This window comes from Cuculus canorus, chromosome 2, assembly GCF_017976375.1.
Source record: "Cuculus canorus isolate bCucCan1 chromosome 2, bCucCan1.pri, whole genome shotgun sequence".
Lineage (NCBI taxonomy): Eukaryota > Metazoa > Chordata > Aves > Cuculiformes > Cuculidae > Cuculus > Cuculus canorus.
The window spans coordinates 160,962,330-160,981,205 of record NC_071402.1 but is presented as its reverse complement, the minus strand read 5'-3'; the positions used below and the strand labels follow the sequence as shown (position 1 = coordinate 160,981,205).

The window sequence follows — 18,876 nt, the reverse complement described above, 5'->3', positions numbered from 1 at the left end:
TACAGCCTAATGATTCTATGGTTCTGTGATCCATTCCAATAGCTGTGAGAAAGAGAAATGGGGTGGATTAGGTGCGGTGCTGGAAACTCTTTTCGTCGGTAGGTCTGAAGCATTTGCACCAGAGAATTCTTTTCGGCTGCAGTGAAACATTTATCAATGTAGATTTGATTTCTGAAGACACTCTTGTGGTTTCGAAGGCGGTGAGTCTGCGCCCTAGTTCAACTTTTCATCACAATCGAGTATTCAGTCTGGATGGGAAACTGCTGCTGACCTTGCTCCGGCTACAGAGCAGCTATCGCTTTCCGTGATAAGCACGGAACAAATATCTCGCCACGCTCCCTTTGTTTCGGGTATCCTTGTGATAATGCTGACAAACTTAACACTGCTTCTCTGCCTTCAGAAGAAAACGATCTGTGGGAAAGGAATCTTCCAAGGTGCTGAGCCTCTCGCTTTTTTACTGCTGTTCTTTTCCATCTCACTTTTTATTTACAATCATGGGATGGTTTGGGTTGGAAGGGACCTCAAAGCCCATCCAGTTCCAACCCCCTGACACCTCCAACTAGATCAGGTTCCTCAAAGCTGCATCCAACGTGGCCTTCAAGACCTCCAGGGGTAGGGCAGCCACCACTTCTCTGAGCAACCTGTTCCAGGGGCCCACTATCCTCATCGTGAAGAATTTCTTCCTAATATCCAATCTAAATCTTCCTCCTTTTCCAATTTCTTGCTCCCCTCTCTCACAGGAGAACATTTCTCTGCAAGATTTCATCTAAATCTCCCCTCTTTCAGCTTCAAACCATTCCCCTTGTCCTGTCCCTGCACTTCCCGATCCAGAGCACCTCTCCAGCTTTCCTGGAGCCCCTTTCAAGTACTGGAAGATACTCTAAAGTCTTCTCAGACTTTTCTCCAGGCTGAACAACCCCAACTTTCTCACCTCATAGAGGTGATTTGGAATCATGGAATAGCTTGGGTTGAAAGGGACCTTAAAGATCATATAGATCCAACCCCCCTGCCACTAGATCAGGGTGCCCAAGGCCCATCCAGGCTGATCTTCAACACCTCGAGGGCTGGAGGTGATTGAACAGCGTGATGTAAAAATGCAGCACAAGAAGTGCATGAGGCTCGTGTCCTCCACACCTCTGGCAGGTTCTGCTGTGGGCAGAGCTACTAATAGGTTAAAAACCAATTAAACAGTCCCGTTTGATGATGCATCGTGGTGTCGTAGGGCAGGATAGGGTCAATGTTGGATGAATGGTCACACACTGGGGTGCTCTGCTGCCATTTCTGCTAGGGGTTCTGGCTGTTGGGGTTTTCATCCTGCTTGTAAAAGAGGGAAACTGCCTCTTCCAGGTTGACTTTCATAGAATCATTAGATTGGAAATGACCTTTGAGAATGTCAACCATACCTGTCCACTACTAAATCATATCCCTCAGCACGCCATCTCCCCACCTTTTAAACGCCTCCAGGGATGGGGATTCCACCACCTCCCTGGGCAGCCTCTGCCAGTGCTTGAGAACCCTTTCTGTGAAGAAATTTTTCCTGATGTCCAATCTGAATTTCCCCAAACGCAACTTAAGGCCATTCCCTCTTGTCCTGTCCCCTGTCACTTGGGAGAAGAGACCAACACTCACCTCGCTACAACCTCCTTCCAGATAGTTGTAGAGAGCAATAGAGTCTCTCCTCAGCCTCCTCTTCTCCAGCTAAACAACCTCAGATCCCTCAACTGCTGCTTGTAAGACTCTGTTCCAGGCGGAGCATCAAGGTCTGCTTCTCTTCGGAAGAGACTAAACCTTCCTTTGTGGCAGAACTCTCTTTTTCACGTCACCTCAAAGTGTTACGATGTATGGAAAACTCTAAAAGCTTGTGTGAGATGGGCTTCTTTATGCCTTGGAAATGCGATATGCAAGATAAATGGCAAATAGCTACGTGTTAATGATCTCAACCATCTCTGGCTACACCTCTCTGACCTTTATCTCCCCTTCTTCCCTTTCAGCAGGTGTGGGTATCGCGTTCTGCTTACACCTTAGGAAACAAATCTACTCTTACTTGCTCTGATTTTAGCTGCAAGTCTTAAATATTGGTATTGGATGATAAATTACGGGAGAGCATTTGTGTTCTTTTGTTCCCCTTGCCCTTTTACTGCCCGAGTCCTTCTTTGTGAGGGGTGAAGGTTTGGTCTCTGTAAAGAGATCACTCAGAGCTGCCCTAAATTCTTGGCTCCACCTAACCCACGGTGCCAGCCCGGCCGCGTCGCTCACCTCAGGGGAGCTGAAACAGTGCTTTGAGGCTCCTCCTGGAGTAACAGGGAGAATGTGGGATGTTCCACCATAAGGTGACTTATGCACAGCTGAGATCTTGATGAAGTCCTGATAAAGTCAATGTATAATCAGGATTGAGTTCTCCATTTGGTATCTTGGGACACTGTTTAATTGCAGTGAAACCGGTCTTTTCCACGTAAAGCTTTTGAGCAGCAGGTCCTCCGAAAGCTTCTGGAATATAGGTATATTCAGACTGGTTTTAATTGGTTTTAACACTTTATATTTAGTGTCTGTAATGATTTTGGTGGTCGTTAACTCTTCTGTTGGAGGATGCCCATTACTCTAGACAGAAATGGTTTGATATCAGGTAAAGCATAAAGTATTCGGTGCCACTGAATAGCTGTGACTCCTGGGAAGGCTTTGTAGCTTGAAAAAGAAATGCCAAACCCAACCCTGCAACGTAAAAACCATAAACCCACTACCAGGGTTGTCTTCCAGTGCTCATTGCAGTTGGGTGGAGTGTGTTTTCACTACAACAAGCGTGAGGTTCGAGAAGACCAAGTGCTGGGTCCTTCACTTGGGTCATAACAACCCTGTGCAGCTTCAGGCTTGGAGAGGAGAGGCTGGAAAGCTGCCTGGAGGAGAAGGACCTGGGGGTGTTGATTGATAGTCAGCTGAACATGAGCCAGGAGTGGCCCAGGTGGCCAAAAAGGCCACCACCACCATCCTGGCTTGGATCAGCCCTGGGATGGCCACAGAAGCAGGGAAGGAATCGTCCCCCTGCACTCGGCGCTGGTGAGGACACACCTTGAACCCTGGTTTCAGTTTTGGGCCCCTCATTCCAAGAGAGACTTTGAGGGACTGGAGAACATCCGGAGAAGGGAACGGAGCTGAGGAAGGGGCTGGAGAACAAGGATTATGAGAGGTGGTTGAGGAACTGGGACTGTTTAGTCTGATGAAGAGGAGAGACCTAATTGCTCTCTGCAGCTCCTGGAAAGGAGGTTGTGGGAAGGTGGGTGCTGGTCTTTTCTCCCTGGTAGCCAGTGACAGGACAAGGGGAAATGGCCCCAAGAGGCGCTAGGGGAGATTTAGCTTAGATGTTAGGTGAAGTTTCTTCACTGAAAGGGTTCTTGGGCACTGGCAGAGGCTGCCCAGGGTGGTGGTGGAGTCCTGTTGACAAGCGCTCTCCACTAAGGATCAGTAAGGATGATCTTACACACCAGATGCTACCTTCCACATCTTTTGGTAGGAGATTCCAGAAGATCCAGAGCTGGTCTGAGGAGCCGTTCTCCAGCCATCTCGGTGCAGGAATCATAGAATCAGAGAATAGTTTGGGTTGGAAGGGACCTTCAAGATCATCCAGTTCCAACCCCTGCCATGGGCAGGGACACCTCCCACTGGCTCAGGCTGCCCAAGGCCCATCCAACGTGGCCTTCAACACCTCCAGGGATGGGGCAGCCACAGCTTCCCTGGGTAACCTGTGCCAGGGCCTCACCACTCTCACAGGGAAGAAATTCCTCCTTATGTCCAGTCTAACTCTGCCCCTTTCCAGTTTATCCCCATTGCCCCTCGTCCTCTCACTCCAAGTCTTTGGGAATAACCCCTCTCCAACTTTCTTGGAGCCCCTTCAGGTACCAGAAGGTCACTCTAAGGTGTCCTTAGAGCCTTCTCTTCTCCAGGCTGAACAACCCCAACAGCCTGTTCTCAGATGGGAGGTTCTCCAGCCCTCGCATCGTCCTTGGAGCCTCCTCTGGACCCATTCCAACAGCTCCATCTCCTTACAAAATCGATATAGAAAACGTAAAAGCAAAATCACGTTCTGTTGTGTTTTAATTCAGTGTAGATGACATGGAATTTTGGCATGCGGTGGTATTGGAGATAAGGAATTCCGTTTCCATTTACCCTTGGACAGGGGCTCTTGCACACTAAGGAGCTGCTGTTTTCCTCCTCTCCTCTGTTTTTCGGATTGGTTTGTGTGTGGTTTGCCCTGGGGATGCGTTTGTTCACCTGTGACTAATGAGGAGCATTAGATGTTTTTAATCAGGTCTTATCTGGCTCTTCCGACACCGCTCCTGCTGTTGGTACTCTTTAGAGCCATTCCGCTCGGCTCTGTCTCTGGTTTCTGTAACGGAGACATCGCGGCACTGGAAGGCAAACCTGTGCAGCAGTAACGGATCCCAGGGAAGGGAGATGGAATGTCCTGAAGGCATCCTCTATCTTCGGTAGCAGATTTCACACAAAGGAAACAAAAAAGCACATTTATTTCTAGCACTTCAGGAGCAGTGTTAGGGGGATGTGTGTTGTTTATTCCCCCTTTCCTCCTTGCCTTACTCCTTCTGTTCTGGAGCACCTCCCATCCGAGGACAGGCTGAGAGAGTTGGGGTTGTTCAGCCTGGAGAAGAGAAGGCTTCGAGGAGAGTGCTGAAAGGGGCTACAAGAAAACTGGGGAGGGACTTGGAGTTACAGGACGAGGGGCAGTGGGTATAAACTGGAGAGGGGCAGAGTTAGACTGGACATAAGGATGAACTTCTTCCCCACGAGGGTGGTGAGGCCCTGGCCCAGGTTGCCCAGAGAAGCTGTGGCTGCCCCATCCTTGGAGGGGTTGAAGGCCACGTTGGATTGGCCTTGGGCAGCCTGAGCCAGTGGGAGGTGTCAAAAAGCGTGTGGCTATGACACTTGGGGACATGGTTTAGTGGGCACAGTGATGTTGGGCTGATGGTTGGACTGGTTGAGCTTAGAGGTCTTTTTCAACCTTAATGATTCTATGATTCTATGAACCTTGGCTGGAGCGTGTCCTGGCAGTGACTGGATGGCACCTCTCGGCGCCGCTGCCCTCAGGCGCTTTCCAGCATGGAAGAGGCTGTAAACTACACATTTAGGAGGTGTTCACACAGATGGAAAGTCCTGGAGTGAGGACTTTGGTTCTGCAATGGCCTCGATGATGATCCGAGGGCTGGAGAACCTCCCATGTGAGGACAGGCTGAGAGAGTTGGGGTTGCTCGGCCTGGAGAAGAGAAGTCTCCAAGGAGACCTTAGAGCAGCTTCCAGGACTGAAAGGAGCTCCAGGAAAGCTGGGGAGGGGCTCTGGATCGGGGAGGGCAGGGAAAGGATGAGGGGGACGGTTTGAAGCTGAAAGAGTGGAGATCAAGATGAGATCTTAGGGAGAAATGTTTTGCTGTGAGGGTGGGGAGGCCCTGGAACAGGTTGCCCAGGGACGTGGTGGCTGCCCCATCCCTGGAGGTGTTCCAGGCCAGGTTGGATGGGGCTTGGAGCAACCTGATCCAATGGGAGGGTGTCCCTGCCCATGGCAGGGGGTGGAACTGGATGGGCTTTGAGGTCCCTTCCAACCCAAACTATTCTCTGATTTGATGATTTGACGCATCAGTAGATACCCAGCCCTTTGCGTGTAGTCCCTCTGCTTTGAAGAATGAGGCTTTGCAAGTGGAAACGTAGCCCTTTCCTCGTCAGTGCTGACACTGGATGTCCTAGTGAGGAAGCAGCCTTGGTGACTGCACAAAGCACCATCGGTTTAGCAGCCTGGATGGGAAATTTGAGTGATGAAAGCTGCTTTCTTTATCCTCCTCAAGTGATGGGTGGTGTTCAGCCCCAGGAGAGGCAGAACAGCCACTGGAGCACCTTCAGTCACCCTTGAACTGATGTGTGTTACTATTTCACAGTGCAAGGCTTGACACAGGTCCTTGCAGCCCCTTTTTTCTGATGGGTCTGCAGCTGCATCTTTACTTTAGGAGTCTGCCAAACACATCAAATCGTTAAAAATACCTGTCTCTGGTCTACGCCATCCAAAAAAATTGGCAGGATGCTGCGTGCGGCTGTCCGAGCGTGGGCTTGTGCTTTGACAGCTAAAGCGTCTGACGGGAGTCATGGCGGAACTGTATTGATTAGATGTAATGGTAGAAAGAATCCCTGAATTCTTAATGCCTTTATTTTTAGCTGTAATTTGGCTGGGCTGGAGGCTTCCTGTTCAACGAGTTGTTCCAAAAATAAATATTTCAGAAGAGGATTAAACTTGAATGTGAAAGACAGTTTTTGTTATGCATCAGTGTCCATGGGAGGAACTGGACAGAAATCACTGTTCTCCTTCCATTTGCATGCTCCGAATCCCAATTGGACCTGCTTTCCACACCAGAACCAGGACGTGCTGTTGGGAATGCAACGGTGATAGCTAATTTTAGCTCATTTAGAATCATAGAATAGTTTGGATTGGAAGGGACCTCAAAGCCCATCCGGTTCCAACCCCCTGCGATGGGCAGGGACACCTCCCACTGGATCAGGCTGCCCAAGGCTCATCCAACGTGGCCTTGGACACCTCCAGGGATGGGGCAGCCACGACTTCCCTGGGCAACCTGGGCCAGGGCCTCACCACCCTCATTGGGAAGAAATTCATCCTTATGTCCAGTCTAAATCTGCCCCTCTCCAGTTTATCCCCATTGCCCCTCATCCCATCCCCACACGCCTTTGGGAACAGCCCCTCTCCAGCTTTCTTGGAGCCCCTTCAGGTACTGGAAGGTCCCTCTAAGGTCTCCTGGGAGCCTTCTCTTCTCCTGAACAACCCCAACTCTCTCAGCCTGTCCTCGGATGGGAGGTGCTCCAGCCCTCGCATCATCCTTGGAGCCTCCTCTGGACCCGTTCCAACAGCTCCATCACCACTGGGCCGAGGCCGATGGCATGAGGTTTAACAAGACCAAATGCCGGGTCCTGCACTTGGGGCACAACAACCCTGTGCAGTGCTACAGACTGGGGGAAGAGTGGCTGGAGAGCTGCACGGAAGAGAAGGACCTGGGGGTGCTGGTTGACAACCGACTGAATATGAGCCAGCAGTGTGCCCAGGTGGCCAAGAAGGCCAACGGCATCTTGGCTTGTATCAGAAATGGGGTCACCAGCAGGTCCAGGGAGGTTATTCTCCCTCTGTACTCGGCACTGGTGAGACCGCACCTCGAATACTGTGTTCAGTTCTGGGCCCCTCACCACAAGAAGGATGTTGAGGCTCTGGAGCGTGTCCAGAGAAGAGCAACGAAGCTGGTGAGGAGCTGGAGAACAAGTCTGACGAGGAGCGGCTGAGGGCCCTGGGGTTGTTTAGCCTGGAGAAGAGGAGGCTGAGGGGAGACCTTATTACTCTCTACAACTACCTAAAAGGAGGTTGTGGAGAGGAGGATGTTGGGCTCTTCTCCCAAGTGACAGAGGACAGGACAAGAGGGAGTGGCCTGGAGCTCCTCCAGGGGAGGGTCAGGTTGGATATCAGAAAAAAATTCATCACAGTAAGAGTCATTGGGCACTGGAACAGCTGCCCAGGGAGGTGGTCGAGTCGCCTTCCCTGGAGGTGTTTAAGGAACGGGTGGATGAAGTGCTGAGGGACGTGGTTTAAGGAGTGTTAGGAATGGTTGGACTCGATGATCCGGTGGGTCCTTTCCAACCTGGTGAGTCTGTGATTCTGTAATAGTCAGACATCACTTGTGTTAAAGGGTTAAAGGGTCTCCTGCGAGTGTTTGCAGCCTCCCATCGTGTGTTCTCTGTCTGTAGGGCAGCGAGCTGCTCGCTCCCCGTGTCCCCGTACGCTCACTGATCAGAGGCCAATGGCCACTGCCCCATTAGTGAGCGATTGCTGCTCTGTCTGGCTGTTCGGGATGATTCCCGAAGGTCCTTGGTTGGTCCTTGACGGTGGTAATTTGGCAGTCTGAGTCACTCTTCCAACTTTCCAGAATCATCGCAAGTTGTTTCTTTAGTCAAATCGCTTTTGACACGCGGAAATCCACTGTGCTACAAAAACAGCTCCACTTGGGCAGCTGCTTATTTACTGTCTGATTGCATGAGCCCTGCTGGCTTTTACCTTTGTCACCCTGAATCGTTACAGAAGACACTTTGTTAGGGACTGTCCGCTTTAATAAGGATTAAATATGAGGATTTCCAAACTGTATCTGCTTGCTTTACAGTCGAAGACCTTTATTTTTCCATGTGCCACCTCCAGCTGGGAAGTAGGAGCTGCTTCTACAAGCAGGAAGAGTTGCGTGACTCCTGCGACAGTCGCTCTTGCTGCTCATGAATGTTTCCTGAGCCCATTAGAGAGTTCGGTGGAACTCGGGCTGGTGTTTTGAAGACTCTTTCAATTATTAGAACAACTTCAGCACTTTTCTTCTCTCCCGGGAGATGCTCTGCCCAAAAACCTGGAATCAAATCTAAACGCAGTCTCTTTCAAAGCCTGTCGGCTTTCCCTGAGCTGCCTCACGCCACTGTGAGAACAGGGATTTGATGCTTAACGAAAACCCATTAAATATTTGGCAACGGTTGCCGCAGAGGAAAAAAAATCCACCATATGTTCTAGAATAAATTCCTATTTTGGCATCCTGGTGAGTTCAGTTGCGACCAAAGAGCCAAGATAGGACCTTGGGGCTGTAAAGGTGACTTTCCTTGTGTCAGGGCGTTGTTGTAAGCCTGCTGCTAGCGTTATTCTCCTAGGAGAAGCCTGGGATGGAAGCCTGAGATGCTGTAGTCTCTGGATGTCGTGGCCACCATGCGTATATAGCTCAGGGTTCACAGGCTTTTGTGTTTTAACCTGTGGGATCCAACAATGTGATACTGCTTTGGATGGGGAATGCTGGAGCCACGCCGCGCGCTGCCCTGCTCGGCCCTTTAGCCAGGGAGCTCCGTGTCCACTGCAGATTTCGGAGGGGCAGATGTTTAAAGGAAGCTGTTTGTCGTAAGATTTGGAAATCATAGAATCATAGAATAGTTTGGGTTGGAAGGGACCTTAATGATCATCCAGTTCCAAACCCCTGCCGTGGGCAGGGATACCTCCCACTGGATCCGGTTGCTCCAAACCCCATCCAACGTGGCCTTCAACACCTCCAGGGATGGGGCAGCCACCACTTTTTTCACCCTCACGGGGAAGAAATTCCTCCTTATGTCTAGTCTGAATCTTTCCCTTTTCAATTTAAAGCCATTCCCCCTCATCCTGTCACTCCATGCTCTTATAAAATGTCCCTTCCCAGCTTTCTTGTAGCCCCTTCAGCTGCTGGAAGATTGTTTGGTTTCCTCGGATATGAGGAATGACGCATTCTTCGTGCTGCAAACTGAATTGCACCTAAGCGCATTCCATTCAGCTGGAGTAAGAGCGTTAAACCCAACGTAACATGGGGTTTGCTCTTTGGAGCTCTCTCTTTGGCCACACAGCGACACCAATGCAGATTGAGACAAGCGATGTTCCTACAGAAATGACCTCAAGACGCACCAGGGGAGATTTCAGTTGGATATTAGGAGGAATTTCTTTATGGAAGGGTTGTCAAGCATTGGAAGAGGGTCCCGAGGGAGGTGGTGGAGTCCCCATCCCTGGAGAGGTTTAAAAGCCAAGTAGATGTCATACTTGGGGCCATGATCTGGTGGCAGCCTTAGCAGGGCTGGATCAATGGTTGGACTCGATGATCTTGAAGGTCTTTTCCAACCCAAACCATTCTGTGATCCTCTCGAGAAAGTCACCGGAACGCGAGGGTCTCTGCTCATGGTAACGTTTTGAGGAGGATGGATGGTAATTGCTTCCCTGCCTCTGCCTCAAATCTCTTTTGGGCTCTGCCCACGCTGAGCTGTGCGCGTGTGTCTCAGTCCAAGGAGAGCCAGCAGTTTGTTCCATCCTCAGGACGGCCACCGGAGACTAGCGGGGACAAGGAGTCGCTGCTTAAAGCATGAAACCTCCACGGTTATAAAAGCAGAGATGAATTGTTAATGTTTGCCCTGAAATATGCCCGTGCTTTTGGGACTCCTCAGAATGCCGGAGGTGTTGTATTATAGATGGAGAGAACTTGGTGAGGTCTCAGGTGGAATGAAACAGAAGTCACCCGGAGTAGCGATGAGATGCAGGGAATTCAGGGAGGAGACAACAGACCCCACGCGTGTCGTGGATGAATTCGGAACAGCCGTTTGGTTATAAAAGTGCAAGGAGTTTGGGAACCGGGAGAGTTGAGGAACAAGAACTACAACTGCAGGATGAGAAACTGGATATTATAGGATGGCAAACTGGATATTATAGGATAGCAAACTCGATGGGACAGTATGCATACCAGGCATTACCTGTTTTTTGATAGCCTAAGTGAGATAAAAAGGGTGTGCCGGGGGATGGAAATGGATAATAGAGAGCTCCTCCTTGGTTGTGTTGCTCTTCGGTGTCGCTTGCGTACGGATTGTGTTGGGGAGAAATGTAGCTGCGCGTTTGGAATAGGGGTCGCTGTGTACACACCGCTATCGTAGAATCACGGAATGCTTTAGGTTGGAAGGGACCTCAAAGCCCATTCAGTTCCAACTCCCCTGCCATAGGCAGGGACACCTCCCACTGGATCAGGGTGATCCAAGCCCCATCCAACATGGCCTTCAACACCTCCAGGGATGGGGCAGCCACCACTGCTCTGGGCAACCTGTTCCAGGGTCTCCTTACCCTCATTGTGGAGAATTACTACCTAGTGTCTAATCTAGATCTTCACCCTTTCAGTTTGAAGCCATTTCCCCTCATCCTATCACTCCAGGCCCTTGGAAAAAGTTTCTTACCAGCTTTCCTGGAGCCCCTTTCAGCACTGGAAGCTGCTCTAAGGTCTCTCCGGAGCCTTCTCCAGGCTTAACAGCCCCTCCCCAGCTTTCTTGTAGCCCCTTCAGGTTCTGGAAGGTCACTCTGAGGTCTCCTCAGAGCCTTCTCCAGGCTGAACAACCCCAACTCTCTCAGCCTGTCCTCATAGCAGAGGTGCTCCAGCCCTCAGATCATCTCTGTGGCCTCCTCTGGACTTGCTCCAACAAGTTGCTTCTACTGTTAGGGATTCCAGAACTGGACCCAGGACTCCAGGTGGGGAGCAGAGGGTCAGAATCCCCTCCCTCGCCGTGTAGACCACACTGGTTTTGATGCAGCCAAGGACACGGTTGGTTTCTGGGCTAGGAGCGCACGTTGCTGGCTCATGGTGAGCTTCTCCTCCCCAGCACCCCAAGTCCTTCTCCTCAGGGCTGCTCTCATCCTGTATTAAAACCATGAATTACCCCGACCCCGGTGTAGGACCTTGCACTTGTCCTTGTTGAACCTCCTGATGATCATACAGGTCCACTTCTCCAGCCTGTCCAGGTCCTTCTGGATGATTTTGCTTAACGTGAAAATAGTTCCCAGTCATCCGTCTCCAAAGTGAATAACCATTATGGCCAATAATGGGACTCATGACTCAGTGTTTGGTCAGGTGAGAGGTGATGAGCTTTTCTTTCTTGCCGTTCACCCAACGCTTCCATAAGTGGTTGGAGTTCTCCTCCCTTTGAGTCTACCCACTTTGAGATGCCCAACAGTAAAAAAAGCAACTGTCACATCTCGTTGTCTTCAGTGTTCTGCTGCGAAAGAGAAGGCTGGGGGCGGATTTCTTAACACGTAAGGTGAAGTTTGATGTTCTCCTTGCAAAGAGACTGGAGTATCTGTGTGAGAGTGTGATAACCTGGTGGATCACAGCAGCAGACGCGGGATAAACTTCAATGGAACGAATGGTCGGGCTGTGCCTTTAGGGTTTGATGCCTTTGGATGTGACCTTGGTGCTCCTCACTTGGAGAGAGGGACCCCGATGTCCCGGTTTGGCACAGGACTGAATTGCAAAGAGTGATGTGGGAAGAGAGAATGTGGATTTGTGATGTAGATTAGCGGAATTTCCTTATTAGCAGAGTTTCCTTCTGTTGGGGAGGGGAGCATCAGGGCTGGCACACAAGTAAGAGCTTATCCTCAATACTTGTGTATCTAAATCATCCACAGAAACTTCTCCAAGCCTTAATTAACTCAGTAACTCTCCTTTCCATCCCTCCTGAGGAGAACAGGGCTCTTGCAGAAGGTTTTTTTCTCACTCTGAGCACTTTCCCACCTTCTAAAGTTGAAGTGATACTGGCTTTACTGGGCTGTGTTCTCATTTAACCAAAAGCTCTGGCCTTTTACTTCCCTGTAGCATGAAATCTTAGAATCAGAGAATAGTTTGGGTTGGAAGGGACCTTAAAGATCATCCAGTTCCAACCCCCTGCCATGGGCAGGGACACCTCCCACTGGCTCAGGCTGCCCAAGGCCCATCCAACATGACCTTCAACACCTTCAGGGATGGAGCAGCCACAGCTTCTCTGGGCAACCTGGGCCAGGGCCTCACCACTCTCATGGAGAAGAAATTCTTCTTTATGTCCAGTCTAACTCTGCCCCCCTCCAGTTTATCCCCATCGCCCCTCGTCCCATCCCCACACGCCTTTGGGAACAGCCCCTCTCCAGCTTTCTTGGAGCCCCTTCAGGGACTGGAAGGTCACTCTGAGGTCTCCTGGGAGCCTTCTCTTCTCCAGGCTGAACAACCCCAACTCTCTCAGCCTGTCCTCGTACGGGAGGTTCTCCAGCCCTCGCAGCATCCTTGGAGCCTCCTCTGGACCCGCTCCAACAGCTCCATCTCCTTCTTCTGTTGAGGATTCCAGAACTTGCCCCAATCCTCCAGCTGAGGTCTCCCCAGAGAGGAGCAGAGGGTCAGAATCCCCTCCGTCCCTGCTGGCCACGCTGCTCTGGATGCAGCCCAGGACACGGGTGGTTTCTGGGCTGCTCACGTTGTCTCTGAAAGCCTACGTGTTTTGTTTGGCTGTCTCTTCATGCAGCTTGTGTTGTGTTTTGCAGGTAAGCGCTTTGAGGACGGAAGGATCTGCCGAAGGGAACACCTGCTTTTGAGGTATGAGCTGCATTTCCACTTCATCTTTAATTAAAAGCAAAGCTGGGCCACAACTGTGCGTGCGCACAAGAACTCTGTCTGCACTGGGAGAAACAGAGCTGCTGTCCAGAGCTCTGCAGTGTCAACATCCGACAGAGGTTCAGTAGCAAAGCTTGGCAGAGCGTGCTCGCCCGGCTGTGACAAGCGGAGTGTTAAATGGGCTCCGGGAGAGTCCGTGTGCCTTTAAAAGGCTTTACAGGAGAGCTCTGCCATGTGAACATCTGCAAAACAAACACATCTGAAGTGCGCTTAACTCTCCTTTCTATTTACCGCTCTTCTTGCATACTTCGTTTTGGGTATTTATTGAAGCTTCTTACCTTCTCCTGCTCGTGTTCAAGGTAGCGCGGCTGGTGTCAGGCTCCAGGCTTGTCCTTCTTGGCCAGCTGGACCTTCTTTTCTGCTGCAAAGGGGAGACATCTTGTTTAACTTGCTTCCTCAAATCTTTTTATCAGAGGAAGAGGTCTACAAAAGATTGAAATGGGCGAACGAGGCTAAGAAAAACCAAGTCTGATGTGATGCGTTAGGAATTTGGAGCAGTGTATCGTCCAAGTTTCTCATCCTTTGTGGAAGGCATCATAAAGCTGCACTTTCACCGGAGTCTGCAGGCAGAGGGGAGGAGGCGCAGGCGCTCCGAAACAGGTTTTAATGAAGGAATTACAGTTTCTTTGTGCTATTTGTATGGCCTAAAGGACTGAGGTGTCTTCTATATTGCAATTTGATCAGCTGGACAGGGCTTGCTCTCAAACTCTACCTATGTCTTTGTGTCCTGGGAGCAGTAGAGGCTGTTTGCTCCATGAATTCCTGCTTCCTTCGGCCTTAACCTTAAGGAATATAAACTGATGAAGCGCAGGGTGTGGACTTGTACGACCAAGGGCTCAGTACTGGGTCCAGCTCTGTTCAATGTCTTTATCAATGACCTGGATGAAGGCATTGAGTGCACTCTCAGCAAGTTTGCAGATGACACTAAGCTGGGAGGAAGTGTGGATCTGCTGGAGGGTACGGAGGCTCCAAAGGGGTCTGAACAGGCTGGACCACTGGGCCAAGACCGATGGCATGAGGTTCAACAAGGCCAAATGCCGGGTCCTGCACGTGGGGCACAACAACCCTATGCAGTGCTACAGACTGGGGGAAGTGTGGCTGGAGAGCTGCATGGAGGAGAAGGACCTGGGGGTGATGGTTGACAACCGACTGACCATGAGCCAGCAGTGTGCCCAGGTGGCCAAGAAGGCCAACGGCATCTTGGCTTGGATCAGAAATGCGGTCACCAGCAGGTCCAGGGAGGTGATTCTCCCTCTGTACTCGGCGCTGGTGAGATCGCACCTTGAATACTGTGTTCAGTTCTGGCCCCTCACCACAAGAAGGATGTTGAGGCTCTGGAGCGTGTCCAGAGAAGAGCAACGAAGCTGGGGAAGGGGCTGGAGAACGTCTGACAAGGAGCGGCTGAGGGAGCTGGGGTTGTTTAGCCTGGAGAAGAGGAGGCTGAGGGGAGACCTTATTACTCTCTACAACTACCTGAAAGGAGGTTGTGGAGAGGAGAGAGCTGGGCTCTTCTCCCAAGGGACAGGGGACAGGACAAGAGGGAATGGCCTGAAGCTCCACCAGGGGAGGGTCAGGTTGGATATCAGAAAAAAATTCTTCACAGAAAGAGTCATCGGGCACTGGCAGAGGCTGCCCAGGGAGGGGGTCGAGTCGCCTTCCCTGGAGGTGTTTAAGGAACGGGTGGATGAAGTGCTGAGGGACATGGTTTTAGGGAGTGTTAGGAATGGTTGGACTCGATGATCCAATGGGTCCTTTCCAACCTTTTCTGTGATTCTGTGATTCTGTGACCGTGACTGCACTGTTGGTGGAGTCTGTCAGCACCATCCACGGTACTTGGCTGTAAAGGATGCAGAGGAGTCAGATGGATGCGGTTCAATGACAACTTGTTTTCACATCACCCACTGCATCTTGACAGGCTGAGAGAGTTGGGATTGTTTCAGAATAGAAAGCACCAGGGAGACCTCAGAGTAGCTTCCAGGACAGAAAGGGACTCCAGAAAAGCTGGGAAGGGCTTTTTCCAAGGGTGTGGAGCGATAAGATAAGGGGGAATGGATTTAAATTGAGAGGGGGAAGATTTCAATTAGACATTAGGAAGAAATTCTTCACTGTGAGGGTGGAAAGGCCCAGGTTTCCCAGGGAAATCATGACTGTCCCATCGCTGGAAGTGTTCAAGACGAGGTCAGATGGTGCTTGAAGCATCCTGAATCTGTACGATGTGTCCCTGTCATGGGTTTGAACTGGGTGAACTTTGAGGTTCTGACCCAACCCATTCTAAGATTCTAAGGCTGAAGCACCTCCCATATGAGGACAGGTTGAGAGAATTGGGGTTGTTCAGCCTGGAGAAGAGAAGGCTCCAAGGAGAGCTTAGAGAGACCTTCCAGTACCTGAAGGGGCTCCAAGAAAGCTAGAGAGGGGCTGTTCCCAAAGGCGTGTGGGGATGGGACGAGGGGCAATGGGGATAAACTGGAGAGGGGCAGAGTTAGACTGGACATAAGGAGGAATATCTTCCCCATGAGAGCGGTGAAGCCCTGGAACAGGTTGGTGCGGAGAAGCTGTGGCTTCCCGATCCCTGGAGGTGTTGAAGGCCATGTTGGATGGGCCTTGGGCCCCTGATCCAGTGGGAGGTGTCCCTGCCTATGGCAGGGGGTTGGAACTGGATGCTCTTTAAGGTCCTTTCCAACCCAAACTGTTCTATGATTCTATGATTCAACCTATCAAGATTTACTAAATCTGGCTTGATGTGACAGCAGCCTTGTGTGTCTCCTAAGACTTTGTTACGGGTATGGGATACAATTGTTCCTGAAATGCCTTTTCTGGCTCCTTGAGTGGCAGGCGCAAAGGTAACATCATTGGTGCAGAGCTGCGTCTTCAACCAGGTGGACGCTCTGGTGTGTCCATTCACGGTGTAGCCGGAGCCAGGCCGGGTTTGGAGCAGCCACCCCAGCAGTTGTTTACACTGTGCTCCGTGGCCGCTTGCCAAACCATCTTAAGTCCTTCTCTTAAAGCCCTTTGAAGAGAAGCCAGATAAGATGGCTTATCTCCCTGTGGGTGGGATGGAGGGTGGGGAGGTGCCCAGAATGCTGTGCATGCTCTTCACCGTGGCCTCAGTGGAGCTGAAGAGGTCACGCGAGGTGGGCTGTCACCTTCTTGTGCAGCCAGCGAGCGCTGCGCACAGCTGAGCAGAGGTGACGCCCCAAGAGTTTAAGCGCCCTTCTTACACGCCCGGTCTTGAACTTCTTTTCCCCTCCCTTTCCACTTCCCTTTGCGTTGACCAATGTGAACTCCTTTGCACCTTGTGTTGTAGACACAACTCCTTTGCACCTTGATTGATCTCAGACGTCCGTTTACGTGACCGTGTTAACTCCCAAGCTGTTGACAGGAGTGAGTTTGCTGCGTTAAGAGTCCTCCTTTCGTTTCTCCATCGTACAAAAATGAGAGTTTCAATATAAGCTGCCTCTTAGAGCCCAGAGGTTCACGCGGTTCTACCTCCCAACAGCTGTTGTTCCACGTTGTTCCAGGACATGGAAACCAAACAGGTGTTTCCCACAGACTGCATTCAGCAACTAAAAATGCTTCCTGCAGTGATTTATCTGGGAACATTTAATCCACGCTCATTCATAGCCTGGATGAATAAAGGCGACTTCCTCCCCGACATCCTTTGGAGGAACCTGGGAGACCAGGCAGGAAGAGGGAAGTGTTGTGGGAGCCTGGATGGTTCTTGTTGGGTGACCTGGTTGAGGAATATCTTGGGTTCTTGATGAAACAATCATGGAATGGTTTGGGTTGGAAGGGACCTTAAAGATAATCTAGAAACAACACCCTGTTCCTCTCGGATTGGCACTCGGGAGTAAATGGGTTCGTCCTGCTGCCTCTGCTGGGAGCTCTTTCAGCCAAGTACGGTTCATGGAATCATGGAATGGTTTGGGCTAGAAGAGATCTCAAAGCCCATCCAATTCCAACGTCCTTGCCATTCGCAGGGACACCTCCCACTGGATCAGATTGCTCAAAGATCCATCCAACCTGGCCTTGAACACCCCCCCAGGATGGGATCTGGGGGTTCTGGTTGACAGCAAGTTAGTCATAGAACTATGGAAAGGTTTAAGTTGGAAGGGACCTCAAAGCCCATCCAGTTCCAACCCCCTGCCCTGGGCAGAGACACCTCCCACTGGATCAGATTGCTCCAAGCCCCATCCAACCAACACCTTGAACACCTCCAGATCCTGCAGCGTTTTCAAGTAGCTGAAACTCAATTCCTAGCATAGAAGTGCGGTTTGTTGCATTCTTCCAAAGTTTTTTGACCTTGGAGCGTAGATTCAGGGAATGATTTAGGATAGTTTGCTTTGGTTTCCCTTCTCTTCCCCTTTTCAGAAAGGAAATTACCCGTGTCGAAGGGCACGGCGCTGCGATCTTGGCCATCCCGGCCAGACCTCCAGTAAGGGAGCTGGTGATTCCCTAAAGAAACCTGATAACATTGCAGAGACCTGGAATTTCTCTTATTGCTCGCTCTTTCCTGAAAGCTGAGCTGTTGTTTTCTAACCAGTGTCTTATTTTTCAGCCATCCCTGAATGTATTTGTTATTGAGAGTACGGAAATGTAAATACAATAGTGGTTGAGCTGCAGTAGCTACTCCCTTCCTCCTCTGCTGACTTCCTGCATGCATTGGAAGGTGGAAACGATTCTTCTGCATTAAATACTTTCTGAAATGAGTGTTCTTCCCCCTGGTGCCACCCCATCAGACTGCGAAATGCAAAGGGTATGAACAAAGAGGAGCAATTATTGTCACATACGTTCATGAAACTGAGAGGTAACAAAAGCATCCAAAGAAGTGGGACCGGCAGGTGAGGGAGGAGATTCTCCTCTTCTGCTCCGCTCTGGTGAAGACCCCACCTGGGTCCTGCGTCCAGTTCTGGAATCCCCAACGTAAGAAAGGGATGGAGCTGTTGGAACAGGGCCAGAGGAGGCCATGGAGATGATCTGAGGGCTGGACAACCTTTGCTAGGAGGACAGGCTGAGAGAGTTGAGGTTGTTCAACCTGGAGAAGAGAGGGCTGCGGGGAGACCTTAGAGCAGCTTCTGGTCCTGAAAGGGCCCCCAGGAAAGCTGGGGAGATCAGGGAGTGCAGGGCTGGGACAAGGGGAACAATTTGAAGCTGAAAGAGGGGAGATTGAGATGAAATGTTAGAAAGAAATGTTTTCCTGTGAGAGTGGTGAGGCAGTGGCGTAGGTTGCCCAGAGAAGTGGTGGCTGAGCCATCCCTGGAGGTGTTGAAGGCCACGTTGGATGGGGCTTGGAGCAACCTGAGCCAGTGGGAGATGTCCCTGCCCATGGCAGGGGGTTGGAACTGGGTGGGTTTTGAGTTCCATTTGAACCCAACCCATTCTCTGTGCTTCAACCTGATGCCAGCATTGGCCAACAGGACACTTCACCTACACCTTTAACCAGACAACCACACAGGCACCGTTTGAGTTGATCTAAGGTGGTGTTCTTCTGCTTGCGATGCTTCAAGACATTTGGGGAGTTTTAGATTGGGTCTTAGGAGAAATTCCTTCACTGAAAGGGTCCTCAGGCATTGGGAGCGGCTGCCCAGGGAGGTGGTGGAGTCCCCATCCCTGGACAGGTTTACAGACAAGTAGATATCATACTTGGGGCAACGATCTGGTGGTGGCCTTAGCAAAGCTGGGTTGATGGTTGGACTTGATCCTAAAGGTCTTTTCCAACCCAAACCATCCTGTCATTTTTTGGAGCGGTACCTTCAGGCTGATGTTTGTGGTTGGTTTTGAAAGTCCCTTCATAAACCTGTCCCTCCTTGTTCCAGTGACGTTGGTCGCTCATAGCTGATGT

The 18,876-nt window shown here is 50.8% G+C and overlaps 1 protein-coding gene across 18 annotated transcripts in view; it reads left to right on the top strand.

The window, feature by feature from the left end:
* Nucleotides 1–18,876, top strand: part of MAP4 (microtubule associated protein 4) — a 177,952-nt gene that overhangs the window by 23,616 nt on the left and 135,460 nt on the right. For all 18 annotated transcript variants that reach the window (XM_054058621.1, XM_054058614.1, XM_054058619.1 and 15 more), the window contains one exon: nt 12,908–12,959. The gene's annotated coding sequence lies outside the window, so the exon portion shown is untranslated. The remainder of the gene's footprint in view (nt 1–12,907; nt 12,960–18,876) is intronic.